Source organism: Phocoena phocoena, chromosome 16, assembly GCF_963924675.1.
Source record: "Phocoena phocoena chromosome 16, mPhoPho1.1, whole genome shotgun sequence".
NCBI lineage: Eukaryota > Metazoa > Chordata > Mammalia > Artiodactyla > Phocoenidae > Phocoena > Phocoena phocoena.
In genome coordinates, this window is record NC_089234.1 from 8,612,769 (window position 1) to 8,621,312 (window position 8,544).

Sequence of the window (8,544 nt, forward strand, 5' to 3'; positions counted from 1 at the left end):
GCATACCTGTATAAAACTTCAGCCCAAGGGGTACCTGACAGCTATGACCTCCTCTACCTTACAAAAAATAGAAATAAAAAAGCTTAAATCTTAATATCTCCCTTGTTCATGCCTGCGAATGCCTTAAAGTCTCCATCACGAGGTGGCTGAAATAAAAAGGCGTAAGTCTGGATCTTGCATTTCATATTACTGCCCACTATTAAAATGTTAGTATGACTGCCCCTGGGGCTATTAAAAGATGATGCACGTGTCCTGTCCGCAAATGGTGTAATTTGTGGTCATGAATCCAGATCTAGATCTATGCAGATAAGGATGTAGATTTCACACCACTATTACATCAGGCAAGTAAGTATAGGTTCAGCGTCAGCACAGTGACCACCCTGAAACTAGCCAAATAATCACTGACAATTAAGAAAATGAAGTATCTGAGTCTCAGTGCTCTCTTAGCCACTTCGCACATATATTTGTTCTTTTGATGTCCTGTGTGAATAAGCGTGCTTCATCTGACTGCTGATGGGCTAAACAATGTGTCTGAGTTGTAATATAGAACTCAATTTGCTGGGTCTGTCATCTGAAAGGCCTGGACAATTTATCGAACACTGCAGATGAAAGAAAGAGAGGGAAAAAAATTTTTAAACTGACCACTTCTAAAATGAAGAAAATAGGACAGTAAAGGGTATTGTAATATACTTTAATCTTCCTTAATGTAGAAAAATATGAAATGCCATTAAATCTTCCTTTGAAATGGATGTTGTCGCATGGCTTGAGCACCCAAATCTAGTTAATGAATCTATTTTTAAGGCAAATAAACAGGAAAGAAGCGGTGAAGGAGTGATCTGTGCATTATACAACTAATTCAGAAGATGAAAGGAAGAAAAATTAAAGTTAAATTCACATAAATATTAGAGGTAAGGAGAATGGTTGCAGGTGTAAAAAGGGAAACCTGCATTTCCCTTTGGCTGGTGTTGGAAACAAGCAGACACTTTCTTCTCAAGAGCAAAGTCGGGAAAGATGAAAGTGTTTCAGAGGGCCCAATAATTAATATTTTAAAAGGTTTTCTTAATAAAAAATGATCCAACAATAATAGCAATTTAATCATTTTATCTGAAAAATCGATTGCAAGCGTTCATTCGTGAGGAAGTGGCCTTTACGGAATTTGGATGACCTTATCCAATCAGATCTCCCCTTTAATCACTTTAAATGGAGCCAATATACAAAAAAACGCTGGAAGCAGTCCAGATTCGAAGGGCGGTAATCTGGGGAGATTAACAGTCCTCCACAAAGGGCCCACACCCATCTGTTTACCCTTCCTTCTTTGTTGCAGCCAGAACATTACTAATGGAACTCAGACCATGTGACTAAGAGTCTGCTGGGGAGATGGGCTATACTGGGGAGTCTCACTGGTGTCCACATCCACCACCCATGTGGCAAAATGGCCTCGGGGGCATATATCTTCTCCTTAAAATAAAGAAACTTTTAGCAAGTTAACAGAGCACAGAGGATTAATCTTGGGCAAACTTAAATTATGAAGGATGCCAAGGCTTAATACCTATTAACTTTTAAAGCATTATAAATGACACTTTGTCCCAAGAGAAGAGTATATAAAACATTTTCCTCAGACATTTTTTAATGTGATCTTCACATTGGAGCCCCTTTTCTTGTAAGAAACAGATACCCACTCCCTCCTTTCTCTGCTTTGGTTACCACGTGGGCAAACAGGGACATCCCCACCGCCAGACTCCACACATTTAAGCAAACAGTGGACAGCAACCCATCTCTCAGCATCCCAGCTCCATATTCTTAGAACCTGAAGGCCCAGCTTGTGTCTAATGTCCACTTTGGTTCAATTTATAGTCAGGGAACAGATCACATCACATAAATGTGGCTGCAAGGACATGGGGGGGTTGGGGCCAATCCTCAGAGAAGGGAAGAAGAGCCTGGAAGACATCTCAAAGGTACCTTTTGCCCAGAGCAGGGGAACATAAAAATTAAAAGCATGAACTCGGATACCAGAGTGCCCAGGTGTGAGCCTGAGCAAGGGTCCTAACCCCTGTGCACCTCTGTTTCCTCACCAGTAAACTGGGGTGGTAAAGTCACCTGTCTCCTAGGTTGGGTTAATGTGGGGATTAAATGAGTTAATAGAACACTTCTTGAACCATGCCTGGCAGATGGTATAGGGGACGTATCCTTTACAACTGTTGACTATTATCACTGTTATCTTTGTTTGCCCCATTTCTTTACATGAGGAAACTGAACTTCAGAGGAAACTGAACTTCAGAAAGTTTGCACGCCAGGCTCACAGTCATAAGGGGTGGCCTCTAACATCAATCTTCAAACTACTGCTCTGTTTATGCCCCATCAGGGCTGGACTGCGTGCACAGGCACTCTGGCAGGCTAATGTTTTACACCATTCATTCATTCTTCAACAACTATGCCCTGAGTGCCATCCCAGCTAGGCAGAGAAGGGAGGCCATGGGACAGCGTCCCGCCATGCACTGGACTAGCCCACTCGTCAAAACCAAGGCCTTGGGCTTAGCCAGACCTACCCTCCCAGAAAGCCCATTAGCTCTGGTCACTCAGGCTTGCCCCTCACCTCACCCCAATGGGCTATCTGGAGTGTTCCTTCCAGCCACATTCACTCCTCTGCCTGGGATCAGTGTAGGGACACTTAATTTCTCCATCACAGTAAGCTTCCATTGATGTAAAGCTACCACACAGGGCCTGGCATTAGTAGTTGCTCAATAAATGGTAGCCATTACTGTTCTGAAGGGAAAAACAAACAATGACGGAGCACCTACAGGTTCCAGGGAAGGATGCGGGTCCACACGTGGGGCCAGTGCTGATGCTTTCACACCAAGCCTTGGGCTCAGGCTCCAACAAGAGCCTCTTAGTGCCAAGATGACCAACAATTCTGGACTGGACATTGGTCAGCCCAACCTCACAACACACTCTGTTGTCCAGAGAGCCGTGGACAGGGGCAGGATACCCCAAGCTTTGCTCTAGCCTGGGGCTCTTCTGGGTGCTCAGAGAGTCTTCCAATATTTAACTCAAACTAATCTTTTACTGTACATTGTTTTCTTTTATCATAACCATGTGCCTTCCAAACCAGAACACAGTGGAGACACTCCAGTGCATTAACCAGGGTTGCAGCTTGTTTTTGAGCACATCCCAGAATAAATTTTCTCCTTTATCGCTGTTTAATTGATGGGTATCCTTAAATCTCAAGGTAAGCCATGTTTCATCATTTGCAAGCAAAATTTATTCACTGTATTAAAAAATAATCTAACATGAATTGGAGCTGAGGCTGCTATAAGTTGCAAAGATAACTCATAAACTCAGATTCACAACAGTTTTATGGTTCTTACTGACTGATTTTTAAATATTGTTCATTTGAACTTCTAAAATAAATTTAAACAGTCCTTTTCATCTGTTACATATGTTAGTTCTCCCAATAAAATTATATTTGAAAAAAGACTGAAAGTCTCCTAACAAATCTCTAACGACAATAATGTTGGGGGGTAAGTGTGTCCCAAACAGTGCATAGAATTTTTTTAGTATTTTTTTTTTTACCATTTTTAGTAATTTTAGTATTGGTAGTTTATCTGAAATTCACATTTATCGGGCCATTCTATATTTTACCTGGCATCTCTACCCCATATCCAAACCAACTGATTCACTATACTGAGGTATTTTTTGTTCAGTTTGGTTTGATTTGGTTGGGTTTTGTTAGTGCTAGTTTAGGTTTTGTTTGTTTTTCATTGGCTTCCCTGCCAAATCTCTTACCCTGGGCAGTCCTCGGTTTTCTCACATGAATAACACAAGTAACAGCCATCATTCTACCCACCTTGCAAAGGGTGAAGACGTAAGAGGATGACAAGAGGAAGAATCCTGAAAGCGGAGCCACCAAGAGGTGACCCTCTGAACAAAGGCAAAATGGGGAGAGCGGTGGGTTTCTTGGGGGTGGCCTTTCCCCTTCCTTGATGGGAACACTGGGACATTACCCCTCTGTTTAAAAGACTATGCCGGTGCTCGCTTCGGCAGCGCATATACTAAAATTGGAACGATACAGGGAAGATTAGCATGGCCCCTGCGCAAAGAGGACACACATATTCATGAAGGGTTCCCTTTTTTTTATGGTTACCAAAGCAGGGGGCGGGGAGAGGGATAAATTAGGAGCGTGGGATTAACATATACACACTACTATGTATAAAATAGATAAACAACGAGGACCTACTGCATAGCACAGAGAACTGTACTCGATATTTTGTAATAACCTATAAGGGAAAAGAATTGGAAAAAGAATAGATATATAGAGATTTAGATAGATATGTATAGATATGTATAACTGAATCACTTTCCTGTATACCTGAAACTAACGCAACATTGTAAATCAGCTATACTTCAATTAAAAAAAAAAAAAGACTATGCCGTAGGTACACGGACAATTAAACACTCAATATGCAAACAGCTCCAGTAAGTTAAAGAGAAAGTTGACAGCCCCCAGTAGAAAAATGATGGGACATGCCCTGCAATGCAGCAGGCTCTAGCGCCTACTAACCGTGCATCTCAGGAAGGGTCCTCAACCTCGCCAAGCCTCATACAGACCATAGGGTCTATGAATGGGGTTAACATAAAGATTAAATGAAATAATACATCCCATAAAACATTTGGTGCTGGCGCTGTTCCCTCAGTTAATGAAAGCTGTACTTAATCATCTCAAGAGAAAAAATACATATAAATAAGCAAAAAAACAAAGAGAAAAATTCTACTTTACTAGAAATAAAGTAAATTGAAATTAAAATAACAATGAGGTATCATACTGTACTTATGAAACTGGCAACGATTTTAAGGATTTTAATAACATTACTTAAAGGAGAAAAAAAATGTTCATAAACATTCAACAAATGAAGAATGATTAAATGAATAGTAAGAGAATAAACATATAGACAATGATTAAATAAACAATGAAATTTTTAAACAAATAAGGGAATGGTTCAACAAATTATGAAATTCTTTATGCTGTACATTACAATAATGACCATATAGTATTTTTGTGACAAGAAAAACATTATTGGTTAACGAAACTTGATACTGAAATACTGGGAAGTGAGTGTGGGTTAGGAAGAGATTACAGGATGCTCATTGTATGTGTGTATAACCATCTTTTTCCTCCCCCCTCACCCCTGTTCTTCCTCTTCTGTCTCTGTGTCTCCCTGTCTCTGTCTCTCTCTCTCTCTCCCTTCCTCCCTCCTTCCCAGGAAGAGCAGTGACCCCCAGTTTCCTACAATGCACTGCATTCGGTGAGTGTCCTACAAAAGTGCTGACTGACGTGGAGTACAATTACGGATGCTTGACATTCTATTTTGAAGCATCCCACATTGAACATCTTGGGGCCACTCTTCCCATTAGAACTACTCCTCGCCCAGCCCCTTGCAGATAACCACTATTAATCCCAAGAGGTGGGGGCCGCCCCGAGAAACGGAGGACCTGGTCTAACTGTAGACACACCAAGAGGGTTCACGCTGGAGCCTCCCAGGCCATTTTCTCTAATCCTACACCAACATCCAGTGACTGCATTCTGCATTCATTCTCCAAAACAAGATGTAACAAGCACCAGACCTTCGGGTCCACTCAGGGAGCCCTCAGTCTGAGGCGGACACTGACCCTAAGTTACAGTACCCCGAGATGCAATAAGACTGCTGCTGTAATGGTGAGGTAGACAAAACAATGAACACCAGGGGAATAAGAATAGGGGTTTGGGAGTCTGGGATGGCTTCACAGGGGGAAAGTGCGGGAGCCACTGGAATGTTTGAAGCAGGGAAGAATATTCCAGACCAAGAGAAGCGCATACTCCAAGCCACCAAACTCGAGACCATGGCAGATCAGGGACCCTACGGGTGTTCAACGTGGGGCGGGGTAGAGGTGGTTGGACCAGGCCGAGCAGAGCCCTGAATGCTCAGTAAGGGGCACCTGCTTCATCCCAGTCATGCTATATAATGGACGGACAGGCAGAGATTGGCCAGGATCGGCTCCTCGTGGACACTCGATCGCGTGTCCCCTCCCCTGCCTCTCTATGCTGAGGGAGAAGTCGGCCTCAAAGCCCCAGTTTTCAGATGGTCACAGCACAGGGTTTGTTCAAACACCAGGACAAGGAAGTTTCTGAGTAACGGTCATCACTTCAGCCACCAGGATAGCAATCCTTCCCAAACGCAGGCCCATAGGACCCTCACCCCCTTCTCTAGACTTGCCTGGAGCACCCAACCTTGGCCCCAGAGTAGATGTCGTCTAGACAGTGGCTGAAGGCCATGTCCCTGTTCTCACCAGGTCAAACCAGCAGCGCAGGGGCTCTGGTGAACTGGGAGCAGCCTCTCTCCCCAATCCTGATCTCAGGTGGCAGCTGGGGGGGCCTGGACACACTGTCCTCCGCCCGGGACAGGGCATGTCTCCAGCCACGTACGGCAACTCCGAGAAAACAAAACAAAGCACCACCATTAACTCCTTGCCTGCACCGGCCCTGCTTTCTTTAAATCCAGTTGCAATCTTAGAAGCCCGACATCGCCTGAAACAAAAGCCTCACTGATGCTGGAAGATGGCTTTGGTGAAAGTAGAGCTTATTTCAGAAAATCAAAGCAAAGAAAAATATTGAATACAATTCAGACGCATAATGCATTATTATGGGCTTTTATGGATTTTATGTATAATTTCATGTAAAGTTAAGAGGCTGAAGCGATCTCTTACATCCAGCTGTATTATCAGCCCAGCTCCAAACAATGTTCCACATCTTATTATGTTCACAGTTGACACACTATCAGAGAAGTGTGCCGCTGTCTTACTGCGCTATTCATTTCCTCATTACTATTTTATAAATATATGATTAACAGTTATTGCAGCTGACTAATTCACATTTATTGCAAATGCAACCCCACAAATGAATACTCAAAGCAAAGAGATGTGGTTTTAGAGTAATTTAAATTTTACAGTTCCATTTACCCTGCTTTTTAATTTACTGCATAATGACCCCATTAGAATAAAGCACATCTGGAAGTTCTTTGGGGAACATTTAATTTTCTGTGGCTTCAGTACTAACAGAACTTGTACCATAAAGCCCACAGATGCCTTGAAGACTGTACAAATTTCCACATTTTATGCCAAGACGCCGGTTAATTGTACAGACGAGACAACTACAGCAAAGAGTGAAGATACGCTTCCCCGTGCTGAGAAGTGAACCGGGATCTCACTCTTTGCGAAGTTTGCACCTCAGAAACCTGAAACCAGCTGTCTGCTTTTCGATGTCCATTTAACTCTGTTCCTTTTCAGGAAAGAGGCCACCTCGGACCGTGAGTTCCCCTGGAGCTTCTCTTGCTTTTCCCACCCCCCCATTTGGCCCTCACCATGTGTAAGGGAAAGCAAGGTAGTTTGCAGAGCTCCAGCAGCCACGAGAGGCGGGTGCACGAGCTGGGCTCAGCCTAGCCTTCATCTGCTCACGAGGACGCTACAGCTGCGGCCAGATTCCAGCTGGCCACATTAGCGGACTCATGCAGAGTATTCAAAATTGATTTGAATATTCAATACAGATCACTGCAGCAGAACTCATGTATGAGAAATGTGAATCCACTGCCATTGATTAGCTAATTTACGTTCTACAACTAATCGAAGCACAAATCTCATTAGCCACAGGTCAGTAAGGCTCAGAGAGAAAAAGATAATCATTTTGGTAGCCTAGTTGGCTGTAAAGACACAATTAGAAGCTGGCCGGTTTTCCAGGATTCTCTGCCCATCCTCCTGGCTCTCAGGCCAACTGTGAAGGGAAAGAAAGGTAGCTCTTCCCCACGGTTCTGCTGGCCACTGTGAAAGACATCTTCATATGTAATGATCCGAGGTGCTTCTTTCATCTCATCCAACAATAACAAACACGACTTTATTGCTTCTAGACGTACATAAAGCCCATAAGCTATTTAGAGCCACCACACGCACTGGAAGTACAACGTTAATTATTACCTTTTCCATATTTTAAGCATTGGGTCAATATCGGCTTTCATGGCTGGGGTTGCGGGTGGGAGACGGCCCAGGCTTTCCATATTCTGATGTTACATGCATTTTAAAAACCTCCCTTTGTGAAGCACAGGGAAGCCATGCATTATCACATTAGGATTTGCAGTTTAAACCTTGAGCCCTGCTCAGTCAGTTCTGGGCAGAGATTTTTAACCAATCTTAAATATGGAAGATGACAGGAAAATGACCCATTGAGAAGAGAGCAGAATCCTGTTTTAACTCCACAGTAAGAAGCAAAATCCCTGATATTGATCAAATTAGGATGGCCAGGGCTTCCCTGGTGGCGCAGTGGTTGAGAGTCCGCCTGCCGATGCAGGGGATACAGGTTCGTGCCCCGGTCCGGGAGGATCCCACATGCTGCGGAGCGGCTGGGCCCGTGAGCCATGGCCGCTGAGCCTGCGCGTCCAGAGCCTGTGCTCCGCAACAGGAGAGGCCACAGCAGTGAGAGGCCCGCGTACCGCAAAAAAAAAAAAAAAAAAATTAGGATGGCCA

The 8,544-nt window shown here is 43.6% G+C and overlaps 1 non-coding gene across 1 annotated transcript; it reads left to right on the forward strand.

Annotated features, from left to right (window-relative positions):
• Window positions 1-4,025: 4,025 nt before the first annotated feature.
• LOC136136756 (U6 spliceosomal RNA) lies at window positions 4,026-4,132 on the forward strand. The gene has a single exon (XR_010656690.1). It is a non-coding gene; the product is annotated as a U6 spliceosomal RNA (small nuclear RNA).
• The last annotated feature ends 4,412 nt before the right edge of the window (window positions 4,133-8,544 follow it).